The following is a 21,733-nucleotide window of genomic DNA, read 5'->3' as shown; positions in this document are numbered from 1 at the left end:
GAGGCTGCAGGTCAGCAGTCTTCACAGCACTTCAGGTGTGGGTATCTCAGAAAGGCCTCACAGGCATGCAGGACCCAGATGGATGGTGCAGGTAAAACCCTGGAGTTTCAGTTAGGATCAATTCCTGACATCACTGAACCTAAGCAGCCTTGAAGAGTGAGCCCGTGAGAGAAGGACTGGCATTGCGTCAGCAGTAAGATGCCAAAAGCTATTTGGATCCTCCTTTTCTTTCCCCCAGAGGGACTTACAACCCTTGGATTGGGGGCAGGGGCAGAGACCCAGGCTGCCTCCTGTCCCAGGTGGGAGCCTCCTACACCCATAATTCCCCCTCCCCAATAGCAAGGACAATGTACCCGGGGCCAGCCAACTGCATAGGCCATTTAGGGTCTCTGAAGTGCAGGACTTAGTGAATAATTTAACCTCCTAAATAAAATATTAGAAATCTCAGATTTGCCATTTTCTCCTGCAATGATTTTCATGATGATGTTGAACCAGTCTGTGACCACTGTGTGGTCTGAATTGCCCACCCCCCCAGATGGCAGAAACCACTTGGTCCTTAGGCTATAGCAATTAAATACATAGGAATCCCTTTCATCTGACTCAGGGGGCCAATAAATAGCCAGAGGACTGGCTATGAGCTAAATTTGAGCTGTTGGTTGTTGCAAGCACAAAGACTGGTAGGTGAGACTTCTGGAAGAGAGGCAGAGCCAGGTCCTATGTGTTGGGGTTTTCATGGAACCTTGTAGACATCCTTAGATCATGTGCTTTAGGGGGCCTGAGAGTTACCCATGGTCTGGGTGCTCAAACCATTGCAGACACCAGGAACATCTGTCAAGGCCGCTGGTTAGTTCAGCATGGGGACAATCTTATGAACCAGAAGAAGATGGAGCCATTGGGTGACAAAGGACACTGTGGATGGACATGCTTCATCCCACTTAGTAGGAGCACAGCTAACCTTAGGAGCTACAAGAAGGTAGACTCAGAGCAGTCTTTCTTTACCGAATTCAGAAATATCTTGTTCTGGATCACCCCTGCCTCTGGTCCTGGCCCCCAACCACTGGGGCTTGGATGCTTCAGTTAAAAATAAAACTTTAAAGGCACATGGTTTGAGCTGGCACTAAGCACAACATAACACCCCCGCTCAGCTCCAGGGGCACTTGAAGCCGGAGCCAGCAATGTTCCTCCTATTCTTTAACAACAAAAGGTTTGTTAAAAATTCCCACACTTTCCAGTGGAAGCCAGGGGTGTCTGTCATTGTGCTACCATCAAAGAAGGACACATCCTGAGTTGTGGAGCATCCCACACAAAGTCCACTTGATTTTATTTTTGAAACACATATCAAAAGCCGCCCGTTCTTTTGGTATTAAGGAAGATGCATCAGACCTGCAGAGACCATCTCCGAGCACACTCAGCACTGGCCCAGGATGCTGCTCCAGAGGCTTTTGAGGCCGGTCTCTGGCCAGTCCACTTTGAGGACTGATCTCATGGCAGTGAGGTAAGGAGAGAACTGCTTCACCGGGGTCTGGCTCAATGCAAGGCCGTGGGAGGAAATGCCACTGTGCATTGCTGGAAGAACCAGGAGGCATTTATAATTGACACTTGAATGAGGCCAAGCTGTGTCAGCAAACCAGACGCTGTGCCACACATTGCTCTTTCTGCATGTAAAACTGCCCCGATGATGGCCAAAGCTGGGGTGTGAGGGCAATGGCATGTTGTCACATGGAACCTGCTTGTTAAGATGTTAAGATGATGGACTGGGGTAGAGATTCCCTGCATAGGTATGCAGGCTAGAGTTCTCTGTCCTTGAATTTAAATCTTTCTTGGGTATGTTCATGGGTGCAGGTGCATGTGTGAGTGTGAGCTTGTGAATGCATGCATCTAGAGGTCAGAGACTTGAATGTGCAGGCAGGTGGAAGTCAGAGGACAACACTGGGTCATTCCTTAAGAGCTGTCCACCTCCTGCTGAGACTGGGTCTCTCATTGACATGGAAGTCACAAAATAGGCTAGGTGGATGGCCAGTGAGCCAAGAACTTGCTGAGTTATCTTGCCAGTCCCTAACTTCCCTCTGTACTTCATCTGTTTGTCTCCATGTCATCGTCTAGGGCAGCAGTCAATGGTGGGATAGCATGGCTTTCTCCCAAGCTCATTCTCACTGTGACTAATGGGCTCCTCTTGGTGACAGCAGGTCCCAGAAGGATCCTGTTTGAGAATGCAACCTTGGAGAGCTTCTCCTGCCAGGGCAGGTAGAGGGGGGTGCTCTAGAAGCTGGGGTGGGTAGAGATGTACCAGCTTCCTCTCTGAGTCACCTGTGTGGGTAGGTGGCCTGGGTGACCCTACCTCTCTGGTGACTCACCCTACCTCCTACCAGCAGGGAGCCTGAAGTCTTAACCAGCACGACTACACATCTGTCCTGCCTCAGGCTAAGCTTGGTGTCATTCCTATCCAGCCCCATCACAGCTATAACTAACCCAGGCAGCAGAATATGGCTAGCTGTGTGCAGTGCTACACACACACACACACACACACACACACACACACACACACACACACGCACGCGTGCGCGCACACTAGAAAATGGTATTCAGCTCCTTTAGGATTTCCCCTTGTCAGTTAGCCCATAAACACTACCCACTGCCCTGGGGTCAGAACTAGACTCCAGCTAAGGAGTCTATCTGAAAACCCACTCCGCCCTCTTCTCCGGGGCCTCCAGTAGCCCCTCTAATCAGCTTTTCATCAGTGTGACAAGATAGCTGGAGAAAACATCTAAAAGGAGGGAACTTGATCCTGACTCACGTTTCAGTCTATAATCACCTATGTCTGCTGTTTCTTGACCTGTTAGGTAAGAGTTCAGCATGGTGGGAGCACATAGCAGTGCAAACTGCCCAAAGTCTCCCTCCCTCCAACCAGCTCCACCTCCTACACAGTCCACCTCTGTTTCCTTCCACTCTGAATCCACCAATGGGTTGATCCAGTGATGGTCAGAGCCCTTCTGATCCAGTCATCTCTGAACCCAGCTGGGACCAGGCCTTAGTACAGAGTTCTTGAATAACATTTTACATCTACATTGTAACACAAGCTGGGCGGTGTGGCAGAGATAAGCAGATATCTGAGTTCAAGGCCAGTCTGCTCTAGAGTTAGTTCGAGGGTAGCCAGGACTGTTACATAGAGAAACAATGTCTCAAAAAAAAAAAAAAAAGTAACACAAATCCCAGCGGCAAGAAACATTCCCAGCACCCAAGTCCAGCCTGCCAGGTGGAAGCGCCTGCTAATGTCGGTGCTTAAATGACTGACTGGCCCTGGAACTGACCTGGAGAGCTTGTGCCCAGGCCCTTATAAATAGCAGAAAAGCTTGGGATGCATGCAAGAATGCAGGTGACAGGGTGATGCATGGGAAAATTGAAGTTGTTGACTGACCAAATGGGAAAATAACTAAGGGACTAGCTAGACCCAGTGTAGAACAGCACAAGGGTGAAACATGGGGCAACTGAGGCTCAACTGTTGGATGACTGCATAGGAAGTGGCTCAGTAGAACAGTCCGGAATCCTTGAGGCTCATATTGCCCAAGACCAGAGCCTTGTATAGCAGAGGAGGACCAAGACAGTAGTATATAGAGAGAAGTAGTATAGAGAGAGAAGCTCTCCGTGGCATCCCTGGGCTTCCGTCTTGGATCGAGCCCAGCCATTCCTCCTCTCTTGATTGCTCTCAGTTCTCTATTCACAGGAAGGTCGTATCCGGTGTGACTCCATACCCTCTCTTGGAGGAGAGGGAGGGCAATGAAGGTGCTGTCCTAGACCCACTCATGGACAGGAAAGAAAGGTACACCTGCTTCCCCAGGATCCCAGGACAAACACCTGTGAGGTGTGTGGAAGGCAGAATGTGCTCACTGCTACTCAGCCACGTAGAGCCTGCAAGGGTCCCCTCTTCCTCCCTCCCCCCACATTTGGATCCCATCTATAAGCCTTGTTCAGTCTGGGGACTCAGCCACAGAGCCTGTGAGGTCATGATGGACCTGAACTATCCCCCCCCGTCCCCCGCCCCGCCTCTGTGCTCCAGCTGGAGGCTGCTGGTTGCAGGTTCAGGCCAGCTGTGCCCTGTGGAGAGCTGGAGGCTGTTCCAGAGCCACAGCCTGCAAGGAGAGTCAGGCATAGCCCTGTAGCAGGTGGCTCAATATGGTCAGCTGCCCCACCACACACCTGCTCCATGTCCCAGGTACCCACTCGAGGGCAGCAGTTTCTCATCTATGGGGGCGAGAATGAAAACAGCCAGCTCCAAAATTTGAAATGAAGCACTTTCCTCGGGGAATTGTCAGGAGAGACGCGGAAACCGCAGGAAGCTCAGAGTTCTGCCCAGGCTCTTGTGGGAAGAAAGGCTGCTGCAGCCAAGATGAAGCTTGAAGAAAATGCCAAACCACATGCACCTGTGCCCACACGCCCACCGCTCCTGTTCTCTGTGGTTTGTGGTCCCTCTGTCCCGTGGATTTGTGAGCAGCAGCTTCCAGAAGCTGTCTCCAGGTTGCGGGAAGAGGGTATTTGCTTCCCATGAAGTCTGTACTTCCGATTCAAAATCAAAGGTCACCCCTCACCTTTAAGAGGTTGCTACTGCAAGCCCAGACCCTCGGTCTCCAGGCCAGCAAACACCAAGAGTGCAAATATTAACATTTAGATTGAGTCTCTTCCGCAGGACTGCCCTTCTACAAAGCCTTTGAGAGCCGGCGAAACAATCCAGCAGGTAAAGGTGCTGGCAGCCAAGACAGATAGCCTGGTCCTGGGCACACACACACACACACACACACACACACACACACACACACACACACACTCACACACACATACACACACTCACACACACTCACACACACACTCACACACACTCACACACATACACACACTCACACACACACTCACACACACACATACACACACTCACACACACACACTCACACACACATACACACACTCACACACATACACACACTCACACACACACTCACACACACACACTCACACACACACACAAAATAAAAACAGGGTCTCACTGAGTAACTCTGGCCAACCTAAAACTTGCTATATAGACCATGCTGGCCTTGAACTCACAGAGAACCACTTACCCCTGCTTCCGTAGTACTGAGATTAAAAACATATGTCACCACACCTTGCAGAAGCATAAGTTTTATTTATTTGAAGCACTCCTGTTACCTATGATGTGATTTTTTTTTTGAGACAGGGTTACTCTGTGTAGCTTTGTAGACCAGGCTGGCCTCAAACTCACAGAGATCCACCCACCTCTGTCTCCCAAATCCTGGGAATAAAGGTGTGCGCCACCACTGCCCAGCTAGAGTGTGACTGTTAACCTTAAAGTAGCAGTATTCACAGCCAAGTACGGGAGAAACACAGTGGTGCGTCATGGAGAGAAGTGGCCCCCATTCCATCAGGGATCCACCGGGACATCAGGAAACAGCCTTGGCTTTGTCCTTTGTCACCTCTCCTTCTCCTGCAGCCATCTGAGTCCCTCCAGCGACAGGACAGGCCTGCACCCAGAGCTCAAACCCAGAACTCAAAGTAGGCAGATGGAGGGTCTCAAACAACCTGTGCTTTCAGAGGCAAGGGGATGGTGAGACTCTTGGTGGAGCAGCTGAGGAGGACACTCTTTGGGAAGACAGGGGGTAGGAAGAAGGACCTGGTGAGGACTCCATCCCTGTACAGTTCTCACAGAGGGTCTAGTTACTAGTCTCAGCTGGAATGTGCATGAATGTCTCTCTGAGGGGAAAAAGGTGGAGCAAAAAAACAGGTGTGCCGCCCGGCGGTGGTGGTGCATGCCTTTAATCCCAGCACTCGGGAGGCAGAGACAGGCGGATCTCTGTGAGTTCGAGGCCAGCCTGGTCTACCGAGCAAGTTCCAGGACAGGCTCCAAAACAATACAGAGAAACCCTGTCTCGTAAAATCAAAAAAAAAAAAAAAAAGAAGCAAGTGTGCCTCAGGCCTGTCAGGGAAGTAGTCCTTCCCATGGAGGGGTGTAGTTTTCTTTGTGGAAAAGGTAAAGGAACCATTACCAAGAATAGAATAGGCAGCCCTCACGCTGGACAGGGAAGAGGTGTGTGTGTCTGTGTGTGTGCATGCATGTAAGCAAGTGAACATGTATATGCAGATACACATATATACATATATGTGAAAGCCAGAGAACAACCTCAAGTATCATCCCTCAGGTACTGCTCATCTTGTTTTTCAAGACAGTTTCCCTACTGGCCTGGGAATTGCCAGGTAAAGAGAGCTTCCTGGTAAGTGAGCTGTCTCCACCTCCCAGTGCTGGAATTACAAACACAAGCTGCCATATCCATTTGTTGGTTTTGGTTTTGTTTTCAGTGGGTTCTGGTATTGAACTCGGGTCCCTGTGCTTGCAAAGCAAGCACTCTGTCGACTGAGCCATGTGCTCAGTCAGGGCATCCATCCATTTTGACAGGATAGAACTAGGCACTTTTTGGTCTGCCTCTTCAGGCTCATTTGGCAGGCTAGCCGCCCAAGTTGATAGAATCTGGCCACCTTGATTCCCTGGAGTCCAACAAAGCCTGTGTCCTGCTGAAACAGGACAAGAAACCTCAACAGCCCACACAAGTGTGAGGGAAGAGACAGAATGCAGAGGGACAGTGGTCCTGGGTCATTTATCTCTAGCTTGACAGGCTGTTAGGAATTCTGTGCACACCACTCGAGTGCTGAATAATGAATCAGATCGTCCTGGTGTGATTAATTTTTTAAATGAGCTATTTGCATCTGGTGATTAATCATGGCTGCCCCATTTGGACCCCTCTGGGACTAGGAAAACTCTCTTATCAATCTGAAGGCCAGGGCTCACTCCAAGGGCTCAAGGACACAGATACCCACAGTTTGCCAACCCCTATCCAGAGTGGCAACTGGTTTGGTACTTGGAGGAGAGAGTGGCAAATGTGAGAACCCGGGTCCCCAGAATCAGAAAGAGCACTGCCTTTCTCTCCCTTAGCCAAGTAAGCAGCAGTAGCACAAATCCTCTGGATGCCCCTGCTGTGGAGGTCAGCTTGTTCCTGGGGTTATCTTGACCCTGGGGTAGTCCTCTATGTTTATGGAGAGTGGACACAGGCTGAGTCTTCTCTGGCTAGAACCCTATCCAGTGCATGTTCCTTTACTGGGGACAAATGCTCTAACAAGGGCCCAGCAGATTCAAGGTCAGCAATGAGGTCCCAGAGGCTTCATAGCCCTGCTGTGGCCTGTGGCCCTAATCCTCTCAACCCCAGAAGTCAGGTAGCTGAGGACAAGCATGGAAATAACACACTTCTCTTTGCAATCAGCTAACTTACTGTGTGTCCCCCACTGAAAGGCTAATTCTGCATCCATATAGAGGACAGCACCAGAGGGTTGGGATCACTACAAAACGTTTTTCCTCTGCTTCAAACTGAAGTGCCTGAGGCGGGGCTATGCTGACTAATGACACCAACATGCCCTCTGCTCTGGCTGGTCTCAAGGAGCATTGTCCTGGAGGCCTTCACTCTGCCATCCCAATTGCAGGGATTGATGTGTCCTCCTACCAGAAGGTTCCGAATGTACCACACCTTGCGACAGCATTTGAGCTTCAGCTGCCATGAGGGCAAGCCAGAGGCCAAGGGTGGAAGGTGGTGTCAAGTTTTGCCTAAGGACTCTGTTGGGGTGGCAAAAGGCACAGAAGTCCTGAGTTAAGGGACCTGGTGGAGATTTGTGGCTCATGTCCATCATTCACTCAGACACAGGTCGGTGCTCAGGAAAGGGGGTGGCTTCACTCTCGGTCAGGTCTGTTTCTTGTCTCTGGGCCTCAATGGGCCCATGCTTTCCTAGGCTCCCAGGTTACCTGAGTACAATGCCTGTGAGCAAGGCCAGTCCCCTCAGGAACCTCCGTTGTCCTCCTCTGCAGTTTCCTCCAGAGAAGGTGAGCCCGTGTGCTGCAGTTTGCACACAGCCAGGTGACCTCACCAAGTCAAGACAGCCTTACCTGGAAGACTGTCCGGGCCCAGGGCAAGGCCAGGCCTCCAAAGTCAATCAAAAAGAGCCCAATGTCCAGAGCCAAGGGTAAGAGAAATTTCTGAGGCTGAAGGGAATGGGTTATCCAAATTTCATCCCAAAGCAAACCCCTTTTATCCTAATGCAAACTTGTAGTGGATGAAGCAGGTCTCTCAGTAGTGACTTTCATAATGAGAAAAGGGTATTTTCTTGCCTGGGGATATTCTAACTTTACTCATGAAACAATCTCAGAGGCTAATAGAGACTGGTCCACCACCTGTGCAACATCCAAGCACTACCTACTGGCAAGTCCCACGATGAGATGGTGTGATCAGAATTTGCAGAGGTGGTTGCTGGAGGAGAGGGATCAGAGTCGAGAGAACCAATCCAGGGAACCTGAAAGGTGGCTCAGCAGTCGAGGACACATACTGCTTCTCCAGAGGATCGAAGCTTGATTTCCAGCACCTATGCTGGGTGAATCACAGCCATCTGTAACTCCATCTCCAGGGGACAACTGAACTTCTGTGTGCATATCCTCGCACAGATATACACGCACACATGTAAATCAAAAAATAAAAGCTCGGCCAAGGTCTGAACGAGAAGCAGGAGCAGCCTAGAGCCTGTGTACAACAGGGGAAGCAGGCCGTGAGATCCTAAGTGACTGTCTCACACCACTGTGCTATTACATTAGGGCTGCACCCACAAGTGCCTATGTGAACTGTCTACTCTCCATAATCACTTCACAGAGAGTCTGTCTCTAGAGAGACCTTCTCCTGTACATCGGTGCTCTGTACAGGTGCTTGGTACGTAGGATGCTCCAAGCCAGAGCATCCTATTTTGATGGAGTACATCTGGCCCTGCCCCAGCTTCCCTTGCTTGGTATCTTCAGTCTCAGAGCCCCTGCCTATCCCTGGGTTTTAAACTCATAGCAGTGATTCAGGTCATAGTAAAACCTAGTCTCCCATGCACTTCGATTGCTGAGTGGCCAGGCGTGAGTCTACAAGGATCTTTAGACTTCAAAATTGCTGGGAAAGAAAATAGATAACAGTTGTGAAGTGTAAGTGAAACTGGGAAGCCTGGAGCTCATCTAAGTTCAGTACAACTACACAGAACCCTCATTATGACCTCGGAAAACCCCTTAGGTATTTCTGGAAGAGTCTTTTTCAGTGGAGGTGGTCATGGACCCATGCATTGTTACTATGAGGATTTGCCTCCCCAGACTCTGAAGAATGTCTGTGTTATCCATTCTAGTCAAGGAATAAAATTCAAATTGATAGTGCCACACAGTTTTGCAACTCTACTTCAGGTTCTTCAGATCCATCCTAGAAGCATCTTGTGACCCTTCCAATTTGGGGAGAGTACAGTCCTTGGAGCTGAAGTCCTTTGTCCTGTCCTGCATAGGAACAGGAGACAACCTCTGGTTTTCATGGCGGCCCTCTGCACATGACAGCCCAGGGCCTACAGGGTTAGGGCTCTTTCCCTGCCCTAACCCGGAACAAAGCAGCTTCAAAGCTGACCAGACCAGTTAATTGATTCTACTCATAACTTCTGATTAGCGTGCACTAATAAAATCCACCTTTCGTGCCCAGATAGGATGGTGCTTAGAAGCTCTGCGTCTATAAGTCTCAGTTGCCTAAACGGGCATCACTTCTGCTTACTGCCCACCTCCACCTGCTCGCCTCAGTTAGCTGCATTCTCAGGCAGCTCTGCTCTGTACTCTGCTCACACAGGTAAATTTAGCTTTTTGATTTTCATGGTTTCACTTTTCAATGGGAAGCGCATCTTCAAGTGAAAACTGCTTTAACAGACTTAAGTGCAAGCTGGAAGGGAACTTGAAATTAATTTTTTAACAGTCTTCTGTGCATTGTTGTTCAAAGCCCAGACTAATGGGATTTGCAGCAGTGCGCAGCAGGAATACTGATTCTGTGCCGCTGTGCAAATAAGTTAACATAGCGGTAGCTCCGAGCAAATCCATCCTGGGATCATATTGGCTGTCTGGGAGATGGGCCAAGCAGGTCATCATCCAGAAGTCCCCGCCAAGTATCCCCTCCAGGTTTCTAGGCACCTGAGGGCTATGGTCTCCTCCTGGGCTGGTCCAGCTCTGAGACACCTGGAGATGTTCTGGATGTTTTCTATAGTCAAGTCTTCAGAGGGCTTAGCCACCTCAGTCAGATAGTCAGAGGGACCCATGAGTTTCCTATGAGACTTTTATTCAAGTCCATATTCTTCAGTACAACCAAGAAATGGCCAGACTATGCCTAAAGGTGCTCCCTCCACAAGACAAGACCAATTGTACAATTAAGTTCCAGCAAGCTCAGTGTAACCTTCAAGAGAGGCTGTGCCCATGATGTCTCCTCACTCAATTCCCAGAGCAGGGGCTCAGTTGTTTGTTGTCCTGTCAGTTTGTATCTTCCATGCTTCTCTGAGTATGATCTGTGTAGTGCTCTCCACCCCTCCCACTCCCTTCCTCTCTTTCCCTCTCCCCCCCCCCACACACCACTGTTAGCATAGTGTGTCAAAGTGGGTAGCAATATGATAATATTATTGTTGTCTATTGATAGTCTTTCATCAATGAAATTCATGACTTGCAGTACATGGGTTTTAAGCTCTTAGGGCTGTGTCTATGGCTCCGTGGGTACTGGACATGGGCTGTCATGCCAGTGCAATGGGAGCCAGCATCTGCAAGCTCTGAGTGCTGAGAACGAGCCAATGGAGCCAATGTAGTAAGTACACAGCCCACCCCCTCCTGCCTGTTCAGCAGAGACATTAACAACATCCTTCCTGGGGGCTTTTCCTCTACAGGAATGACCCAGAGACCACTATGTGCTTGCTGATGGAAGGCAGTAGCACTGACAGCCTATCATCTGAAATCCCTGAGCAGAGTTCAGGTGCTGAGGCTTCCTGTGTGAGCAATGAGTTCCCTGTGCCCCAGGTCCTGTGACTTCAGGCTTGAGTATGGACGGCTTCCATATTAACTGTACCCTGGACCCAAGCCACTCCCAGTGCAGGGGGACCCCTGCTCTGTATCCTGCATCCCACATGTATTCAGTGTCCCCAGAAGCGCGGCTGATGTGAGAAGTGAGAAATCCTGCCTCAATGGGCATGTTTACTCTGAATAGTCTCAGCTGTAGGTCCCACTCTGTCACTCATGAACAGAATTGTGGGAGATACTTCACAAGCCTGACCCTGGCCTGCCTGTCCCCCAACAAACACACTGATAATATTGGTATCCTCCCGACATCTCACATTGATAGTACTGAAGCATGCTACACATGTACAGAGCTCTGATGGTGACCAAAATACCTGAGAGAACAATTTAAGAAAAGAAGGGTTTAACTTATCTCCAAGGTTCATAGAGTTCACTCTGTGGTAGTGCTTAATATGGAAGGAACATTACAGTGATGGGAGCATGTGGGAAAAACTGTTCACCTCAGAGAAGACAGGAAGCAAAATGAAGGGCATTTAGGAAAGAGTCAGGACAAGGACACGCCCTCAGGGGCCTACTTCCTCATGCTAGGCCGCACATTCCAATAATTCATCACACTGTGAACCTGTCAGAGGACGAGACTGTTGGTTATGTCGGAACTCGTGATCTGATCATCTGTGAAGAAACTTTCACGGGTACAGTCAACTGTGCTCCACAAATCTCCTGGGTGGCTCCAAGTTCACACTAACTGAAAGTCAAGACCTGTTAGAAAATTAGCCTACATACACTGAAAAGTAAATACGTATTTGGCCTTTTCTGTCTTTATCAGTGTGCAGATTTTCTTCGGTTTCAAAAGCTAAAAGGTAGTACTTTTCCCATTTGCTCTAAGACCAGAGGCATCAGGGGTGCCATTCCCCAGAGGCACCAGGTTCTCTCCGCCTACAAGTTGCCTTCCCAGCATGGGCTGAAGAAAAGCATGGATAGGTGTATTCACTGTCCCCATGGATCCTGGCTTTTCCATTGCCTGCCTCCTGCCCTGACACCACACATTACCCAAGCCCAGAACAGCAGCCTGAGCCCAGGCTCCCTCAGAAAACATTGCAGCCTCCCCTTGGCTATGGGCCCCGTCAGAGCCCACTGCAGGCCAAGCACACAGGTTTCATTTCTCCTTAGTTTTCTTAACCATGGAACCTGGACCCTCATCCCCTAGTAAGAACCAGAATCTCTTAGGTCCTTCTAAGCTGGAAATCTAGGCCCAGACTCAACTGGGCCCAGTGTGAACAATGCTTAAGGTGGGCCTGATATTTAAGGTGGATTTCATGACCTGTCGGCTCTGTCCCTTCTTCAGGGACATTCAGCCGGAGAGATGGAGCTCAAAGATCAACACCCAGCACTGGCCACACCGGCACCACTGTGACCACATGCTGGTGGTTGCTGTTTTTTCAGGCGTGATCGGCATGTTCATCTCACACGAGACAGCTGAGGCTGAGGCCCCTTGGAGAGTAGGTGTCTATTGAGTTAGCAGGAGGGACCCCATCCCTGCTATATGACAGTGGCAGAAAGAAGTAGAACTTGCTGACTGTTTCACAGTGGACACTCCCAAGTTGATGGACCCTCCCAAGATAGCCCCTCACAAAATGGCTCCTCCCAAGATGGCCTCTCCCAAGATGGCCCACAGGCAGGGCTCTAGGACCAGCCCATGAAAAGATGATTGTGGCCCCTAAGCAGCATGGCTGATAGAAGCAGCTGTCTGTCTCCCACAGGACACTCCCTGGAGCTGAAGGAGGAGCAGTGGACCACTGAGGGTCACATGAGGCCAGAGATAGCCCTTTGAGAGGCAGTCTTCACTTGGCTTGTTCTGTACATGCATCCAAGGCTTCTTTAGGTTTGTAAGAAGTCAAGTGAGGGAGAAACAGAGTATGGCTTAGGTGCCTGTGAGCAAGTTACTCCCCATCCTGAAACTCAGTTTTCTATTTTATAACTGTTACATCTATTCTGCTGGCTTGATGAATTTTGAGCTGGCTTAACATTGCTTATATGTATAGGATTGGACATTAAAATAGATATAAAAATCTGGAGGCTGAGGAAATGGTTCAGTTGGTACAGAGTTTGTTGTACAAGGATGAGGATTTGAGTTTGATCTACAGAACCCACATAAAAATGCCTGACACATCTTTAATCCCAGCACTTGGGAGGCAGAGGCAGGCAGATCTCTGGGTATTCAAGGCCAGTCTGGTCTACAGAGCAAGTTCTAGGACAGCCAGGACTGTTGCATAGATAAACCCTGTCTCAAAAAAAAAAAAAACATGCCAGGCATGGCGTTGCACACTTGTAATCCCAGCTCTGAGGTGGAAACAAGGCGATCTCTAGCCAGCTAACATGGCTGAATTGGCCAATAATAGACCCTGTCTCAAAAAATGGGGTAAACCATTCCTGAGTTGCAACACCTGAAGTCCTGAAGTTATCATCTGGCCTGCACACACACACACACACACACACACACACACACACACACACACACACACACACAGTACACACAAGTATATACACACACAAAAAAAATCTGGATCCAAAAGGACATCAGTTAATTCACAAAGCGATTGAGCCCTAATTCAGCCGTGACCTCCACGGGAGCCAAGAATAAGAGAGAAGCTGGTGTGTTCCCTTCTGTTCTGAGATCATGTCTCTCCCCTCCACACCTCAATAGGTAATCCAGTTCTGCCAACAGGGTGACAAGGCAGGAGAGTCACTCTAAGGCAACACTGGCTATACCTTCACCTAGCCAGCAGCCTTGTACTATGCTTTGGCCTATCTTCCAAGTACCCCAGAGTCTCTACTTGTATAACCTTTTAGAGCCCATGGTATCATGTCAAAGCCCACCTCTATCAGAGAGGCATAAGACAGACAAGAAGCCTGGCATCTGTCCACCTTGAGGTGTCCTACTTGTCCCAGAATGCAGCACTACTCTGAGTTGGGTTCAGCTATTTTTCTTAGCTGTGGGTGCCCTGGGAGGCTATATGACATATACTTTGTTTATCTAAGAGGGTTCAACAGTGGGTGGAAATGATGGGATCTGCCTCATGGGGATACAAGTCCACAGTACAAATGGTGGGCCCAAGGTTCCTGAGCCCAGTCTCTGCATCCCTCACTGGGCCTGAGCAGAACCTCCCTCATCCTATGGGCTTGGAGATCCAGGGGCCACCACAGACATGACTTGCCAGTCATAATGACAAACCCACTTCCCTGCCTTCAGGGCCTGGACTTCTTCACCCTCCAGCACTTTATGTCCACCGTCTTAATGGCCAACACGCATCAGCAACTGGCCCCACCATGTTAAATCAGGCACCAGTCTCTGCTAATTGCTTCAGATCCCAGCAGCTGGCAGCTGCGAGCTATGGATAGGAAGATGGGGCAACTGGTGCTGGTGGCTAAATTTGGTCTAAGTCCTTACAGAAGAAAAATGTGAAGAACTGGAATTTACAAGGACAGGCCACCCTTGGAGTAAGAGTGCTCTTAGCCCTGTTACACTGGCATAGGGAGAGAGATGGTAATAAGCAAGCCTGGTGTGGAAGCCACGGGATGGTATTTGACTCCTGCTGGGTTCGACATCTGCATTAAGGTTGTCCGCAGATGAAGCAGGTATCTGAGGCAGGTAGGAGCTAGGCTGCAGGCCCCTCACTACATATGCTGGACTATGAACGATCACCCACCTCACAACTGATCTTGGGTGCTTGAATGAAAGTCATTTCCCACTTTTGTCAGGATGGGTGGCTGTCTTGAATTTTGCTAGTGCGGTGGCTATCTGTGCCTATAGGAAGAGCCCCAGCTGTCATCCACTTACCTCAATCAGAAAACAATGCCCAGCAAAGGCCAGGGCCAGGCAGCTGATGAATCTAACATAGCCAGAAACTGTGGAACTCTAAAGTGCCTTGATGTGGGGCCCAGAAGCTCTAAAATCTGAAGTCATCCTACCGGACACAGAGTTCCATGGCTCCCTGGCTACACCAGGAGCTTTCCGGTCACGCTGGGTGCATAGACACAGACCTATTCTTAGTCATTTGATCACTGTATCCTTCCTGCCCCGCATGCTACTGAGTCTACACTGGCTTGTAAGTATAGCGGGCCCTAAGCAGGAGCCATGCCTTAGAAATGGGTCCACAGCAGGTTGGGGGCTGATTCAGCAGCTGTCTTTGTCATAGCCTCAGTGGCTGCCTGGTGTGCTGAGTGCCAGGATGAATGAGTTATCTCTTCATTTAAATGCAGATTTGGGAAGGAACCAAATCATTCTCCTCTTAAGAAATTGTCAGCATAAGTATGCATTCCGAATTAGAGCAAGGTTATTTCAAGTCACTCTCGCCATCCGTTTTCCCACAGAAACTGACAGAGCCCTGCTCAGCCCCAAAGGGCTGCTGCCTGCAGGACACGGGATGAACATGCAGCCTAGGCCCACGACCAGTGTGAAAGCCTGGGTCCCACACGAGTTACGACAGCAGCAGCTTCCAGAACAGTTGTCTGTCCAGCGGAGGGCTCACTGCTTGGTCTGTGCCCATGAACAGTGGGAAGCAAGCTGGTCAAAGAGGTTGCAAAGACACCAATAGGACCTCAAAGGCCACTGGTACTGGGTTATAGAGCTGTGACCCAAGTGAGGTCATCAGGGCTATGGTATGGTCACAGCCAGGCCCAGTGCCACACAGGATAAGGCTTCAATGGCCCATGGGGCTCAGAAAACCCCAGCTGCTGGTAGGACATGGGTCCAGCCAAGGCCAACAGGGACTACATTCCCACAGCTTCTTACCCACCCTCTGTGTCCTCAGAGGACCAAGCCAACGGGCGCCAGGTGTGCCAGAGTCAAAGGAGAACCCATTTTTCATAGAGATTGGACCCTGTGGTCCTGCTTGCCAGTAAGGACTCTGCAATCTACAAGGTGACACAGGTCCTGCTGAGGGCTTTTCTACCACAGGTCTCAGGTAGGCTTATCAGAACTGAAGTGGTAACAAGGCAGGGAAACTGTTGAAACCTTAAGCCCAAAACAGAAATCCTTCAAAGCCTCCACTCACAAATTCTCTAAAATACAAAACTGAGTGAACCAGCACCCAGCAACATCAGAGTATGGTGCTTTCTCAGGGATAGTCAGAGTGGAATTTTTTCCCCATTGGGTACACCCAGCACCAGGTGGGGCAGCATCTGAGCTGCACCGAGTCAGGCTACTATAAAGCCCCCTAGCTAGTGGCGGTGTCCTGAGGTCTGGTCAGCTCCTCCTTCTGACAGCTGAAAAATGGATTCACCAGCGTTCTTAACCACTGTCTGTGCAGTCAGCTGGTCACTGCCTCGTGCTCTGTTCCTGGTGGAACCAGGGTAAAGAAAGCAAAGAATGGACTCAGAGCCTGATCTGGGTGCTCTGCCCTGTCTTGTGACCTTCGCTGGCAGCCTGGGCATCCCTGAGCTCCCAACTACAAGTCTGGTTCCATGCAGCAAGGGGCTTCATCCCACAGCCTTCTGTGGCTACTTACTGTACAATCCACTATGTGTCTATCCACATCTGTCTGCAGACAGACACTATCATGTGGCTGAAGCAAGGAAGAATCTCGTAAGGCCACTCAGTGTGACCAAGTCCTACCCACCTTCCCCTGAAGCTTCAGGCACTAGGACCATCCCAAGTCACATGGGCACCTGGCAGAAGAATAGCCCACCAGCAACTTCATAGGCCTGAGGTGCTCTCATAGGGTTAACAATGTGAGGCACAGGGTCTGCCCTGTGTGCTATGTGTGAGCCTCCAATAGATCCAATGTGTGACCATTGTAGAATGAGATGGGCAAGCTCTTTCCAGAAGCCTGGGCTGAGACCGTCTAATTATGTTCCCCAGAGTGTGATGCACCTAACAGGTCCCAAGGCAGAGTGCTTCTGCCAACTTGCAGTGAGACTCCAAGAGTTCTTGGCTCCTGCTCTGTGGATACCTGTGGTATGGATGGTCAGCCTAGAGTACCTACATTACCCTGCATTTGAAGGCCTTTACTGGGCCTGCAGTTCTGACTGCCTTGGGGACCATGCCAGTGACTGGTCCTCTTCATCCTGCATGAAACAGTGTAGAACAGAGTGCTGCTTCCTTTGCTGAGATGTGAGTCTCAAATGGATGCTTGGACAACCTAGCTGGCATTAAGTCAAAGACTACAGAGACTCAGGGGCCCCAAGATAGCATTGATCCAGGCTGGAAGCTCAGGTCTTAGGGTTTGCAGACACTAGCCTAGCACAAGCTGACACTGACTTTACCCCCTTTTGGAGGAGCTGGAACTCTGGGAGGCTAGTCAGATGGGACTAGCTGAGAAGAGAGAGTCTCAAGACCCCTTGTGACCCAGCACAGGTTTTGGTTCACATGTGGGCATACCACTAGGTGGCTGAGTGTCCACCTAGAAGGCAAACTTAGAGGACAGTAGCACCCAGTGTTTTCTAGCAGCCTTCATGTCCCAACAGCAGGTACTTCTGAGAACCTCAGCGAGAAGTTAGGGGCATGGCTGGTGACCCTGCCCAAAGGAGGACAGAGTCTAAATCTGCCCAGAGCACAACAACCCAGGAGACCCCACCCAACAGTCTAACTCTGGTGTAACATACAGAGTTGGTAAGAGATTTGCTCTTTGGAGAGATCTAGCTAGGTATACTGAGGTCCATAGCCTTCTGCTGGCCACAGCATGGGGATAGAAGTTCTTACAGGTCAGTATGAGCAGGCAGGACCATCCTCACCGGGAGGGACATAGAGAAGGGACAGTGAATAGACAGTGTCAGCTCAACCATGGGCTGTCCACACAGGCGTCACAGATAAATGTGCCCTACAAGGGCATCCAGAGGCACAGCAGCTCCTATGGCAAGCAGTCTAAGATCTAGCCCCTGTGCAGGCTGAAGTCATACATTGGGAGAGGGAAGCATTTACAAGAGACAAGTATCCCAGGACCTTCGGGAAGCAGAATGTCTCCTGTCTGTAGAATAGCTACATTTTCTGCACCCTCCCTCCAGCATCCCCAAAGTCTGAGAGCACATGCCAGTCTGTCCTAGTTACCCAGCTCCAGGGCAACAATCAGCCACGCTTGGGGAGGATGGTCTTGAAGTCACAGGCCCAGGAGCTTAAGCTCATAGGAACTGGTTCATAGGCCAGACTTTGCCATGGACCCCAGTGTTCATGCACAGATTATTTAGAGAGGCTCCAACATCTCCTGCCAGAGTCCACAGTAGAAGAGAGCCTGAGGTATTCACGGCCATCCTTGAGTCTGCCAGAATGTCCTTGCAGACAGAGGCTCTCGCTGGGAGGACTGACTTAGACAGAATGAAATAAATGGAACTGACCTTGCTGAAAACCTTGTCCAAAACCATCCCCTGCCTCATGCATGGCATATGATGAAGGAGCAGCAGCTCTGGGCTCCCAGGTTTCTTGAGGCAGCCTTCCAGACCTCACCGCCCTACAGCTCCAGACAATCTGGATCTGGTTCTGGCTCCATGGGGGCAGCCACTTGTCACAGACCTCACAGCTGTTTGAAGGAAGCATTTAGGGGCTCGGAAGGACAAGAGCTGTATTCCAAGTATGCCAAGGGCTGCCTGGGGACTAAGTGGCCATCAGATAGCCGTAATCTGTGCCTGTCCCTAACCCGAGGGAGTGCATCAGGACATAACCTCTCTTGTGGAGGATCACAGCAACACAGGCAGTGAGGGTGTCAAGGATCCTAGGCCATACTTGACCAGAGCCTCAGAGCCAGAAGTCAGCCATCTAGGAGCGTGCCTGCCCTCCAGGAAGTCTGTAACTGGAGATGATGGGCTGTTTGGGCAGCCAAGGCAGCTGAGGAGGGAAGAAGAAAAAGGAAATCAAGAAAGAGAAAAGGGTGGAGGGAGAGAAGGGGAGGAAGAAGGGAGGAGAGGGGATAAGGGTGCTGCACACACACCCCTGCATACAGGCTGACTTGGGCAATTCTACGCATAGTCAGCAATGAGAGGTAGAAAGCATGTGACTACCACCACCCAGCCTCCCATTACCCCTTCCTAACTGGAACACCCAGAAGAGAGAGGCAGCTGCTTTCCCAGTTGCAAACAGTCACAACGCTGACACCAGGAGAGGAGACTGTGCCAGCCAGTGGGGCTCTGGTGATGTCTCACAGCACAGACACCAGAATCTCATGACCTCTGTGTCAAAACAGTTTCACGGCTCCACTTGCAGTCTGAGGTGACGTGGATATCAAGGTCTTCAGAGGGAGCTTGCTTTTCCAGACTCACTGAAGTTGATCCTGTGCGGCCAGCACCATGCAGGGGTTTGTGGTAGACACGCAGAAGCTTCAGGCAGTCTCCCAGGACAGAGGCAGGTGGCAGGTATGGATTCCACAGGGACAAGGCGGGACTGAACACCGTCTTCACTCTCTCTGTCCTACTTTGCCTTGGGTGCCACCTGTGTCCCGTGTCTTACTGCCTACTTCCATGGCATGTAAAGAACTACAACCAGACTACATGGTCAGTGAGGAGTTTCCCCGTGACCGGAACATGCGTCAGGAGTGTCCGAAAGAACTGCAACCAGACTACATCGTCAGCGAGGAGTTTCCCCGTGACCGGAACATGCGTCAGGAGTGTCCGTCTCCTCCACTGTGCCATCCCACCCGACTCTTCCTACTCCTCCCTCCTCCACACACACTGTCCCCTGTGAAGTAAAGTCAGCCACTGTCAGGCCCCTTCTGGGAATCTGCATGCTTCTTTCCAGTCTCCCACTGGGCGTTACTCACTTGAGTCAGAAGGCTGACTTTCCCTGGGTCCCCCCCGCATCACCTTGCTTTGGTGTGTGGTAAGGATGACTGTCATCCTGAGGGGGCCTGTCTAGGGACGAGCTCTCTCTTGCTCCTCAAGTGGGCCTTAGTCAGTCCCCTGGCTGGGGCTGACATAACCCAGAGTGACTCTGTGTGTACAGCTGTCATCCTTTGCTAGTGCTAAGGGTTAGTAGGGGCAGCCCAGGGCCTTTCTGGAGGACGTCTTCGCCTGCTTGTCCTCACTTTTTTTCCATTTCTTTTCTTTCCATTCTCCCCAAACGCTCAGTAGGATGTAAAGCATCTTGTTGTTTTACTGAGAAACAGAGTTCCCTATCCCCAAGAGCAGCAGCAACTTAAAACAAAGGATTCCTCTTCCTGTGTAAAGGAACAGGAAGCCCCAACTGGCCTGAAAGCGACTTCTTCCCACCTGCATCATCTGGGTCTCCATGAGGGTCAGGCAGTCCCTTCAAGATATGGAGCCATCTCAAGCCGGCATGGCAGGCTCAGCCCTCTGTTGGGGACAGTACTGTCCTACTCAGCTCCGGGCACTTCAGGAAGCAGCTGGACACAAGCCGCTCAGTCCATCCAAAGAGTACGCTGATGTCTGTGTTCAAGCACTCTGACTGCTGTGCTGTCCTCACACTCATCCCCTCAACTTGGTGCTGGGGACATTGCACAAGAGATGATGAGGGTCTCCATGTCACTTCTCCTGTCACGAATGGGACAGCTGTTTCAGGAAGGAATCCTCTGTCCAGTGTGGCCTGCATGTTTCCCTATAGGACTCGCAGCCGCACCACAGTGAAAATCCCTGTGGAACCAGAGGACAGAGGTGGCACAGGAAAGCAGACACTGAGGCAGACATGCAGCCACCGCTGGTGTGCACACTGCAGATAGCTGGTGGAGATGGGACTCTTGTGACCTTCACATGACAGCGAGGACAACACCTGTTATATCTGCACCCGTGTGACATCTCTAGGGCCCTCCTACTGCAATGAGTGGCAAGGTGATGCTGAGTTGACCCAGCCCCGACAGAGAGACTGAGGCTTTGGAACACCCCTGGCCAATGTGTGTCAAGAGACGCTGGTAGAGAACACAGCTCAGCATCCTCCCTGGGCCCCGTTTCCCACTGAGGGAGGAGCAGCTGGTCTTTAAACATTGCCTAACCACTGTGCAAATACTTTTTTCAGGAAAGTTAAATTAACACATCACATTCACTTTCCTTCTTTTACTGTTACATAACAGAAAAAAAAATCTCCCATTGTAAGTGAGCCAGCCAGGAACTGAAGTTCCTGAGATGGGGCTTCAAGGTTGCTCCCCATTAAGGGAGGCAATGAGGTCTAATGTCACCGGACCACATGCAAGGACAGACCTTCCTGACCTGACCCCTACCTAAGAGGCTACTGATCTGTCAGGCAAGAGAGAACTGGAGACACAAAGACTAGCTAACTGCCCTGGCAAGTCCTGGCTCTAATCAGCAGACTCACCCTACCCTGAGTCAGGAAGAATCCAAAACCTCCAACCCCAGGTCCTGTAGGATGGAACACACCTGTCAGGATGCATTGGCGTCCTCAATGGGGGTTCTAGCTGAGGGTTTCACATGACAGAAATGCCTGAAAAAATATAAGTTAGCATAGCCAATGAGGGTTCTAGATAGGGCTCCCACATGACAGACACACCTGACATAACATGCTATCACAGCCAATAAGGGTTCTAGCTGAGGGTCTTATGGAATGCCCCTGGTAAAATCCATTGGTGTAACTGAGGGAATTATAGCACCGATATTTCCAGTGACTGCCACAAAACAAGTAAAAATCCACTCCAATTGTTACCTATTGGGCCATCTGTCCACAGCTTAACATGCCCACACACAGATTTCCATAGCCACCTGAGCTGCCCTCACCTCTAGAAAACACTCCCTGGCTCAGGAGACCCAGAAGTGGTCAAGAAACCTGTGAAGGACAGGCAGGCTCTTCCAGGTCAAGGCATTAGGAATGAGGATGGAGCCTTTACTAGGAGCCTCTCAGGGAGCTTGGACTGAGTC

General features: G+C 50.4%; 1 long non-coding RNA gene across 1 annotated transcript; it reads left to right on the top strand.

The window, feature by feature from the left end:
* Positions 1-1,288: 1,288 nt before the first annotated feature.
* LOC121134520 lies at positions 1,289-4,819 on the top strand. The gene is made up of 3 exons (XR_005871610.1): positions 1,289-1,495; positions 3,722-3,817; positions 4,211-4,819. It is a non-coding gene; the product is annotated as an uncharacterized LOC121134520 (long non-coding RNA).
* Positions 4,820-21,733: the final 16,914 nt, after the last annotated feature.

This window comes from Mesocricetus auratus, unplaced genomic scaffold, assembly GCF_017639785.1.
Source record: "Mesocricetus auratus isolate SY011 unplaced genomic scaffold, BCM_Maur_2.0 Super-Scaffold_4256, whole genome shotgun sequence".
Classification (NCBI taxonomy): Eukaryota; Metazoa; Chordata; class Mammalia; order Rodentia; family Cricetidae; genus Mesocricetus; species Mesocricetus auratus.
Note: the sequence above shows the minus strand (reverse complement) of the source record. Positions and strands in the feature narration are given on the sequence as shown.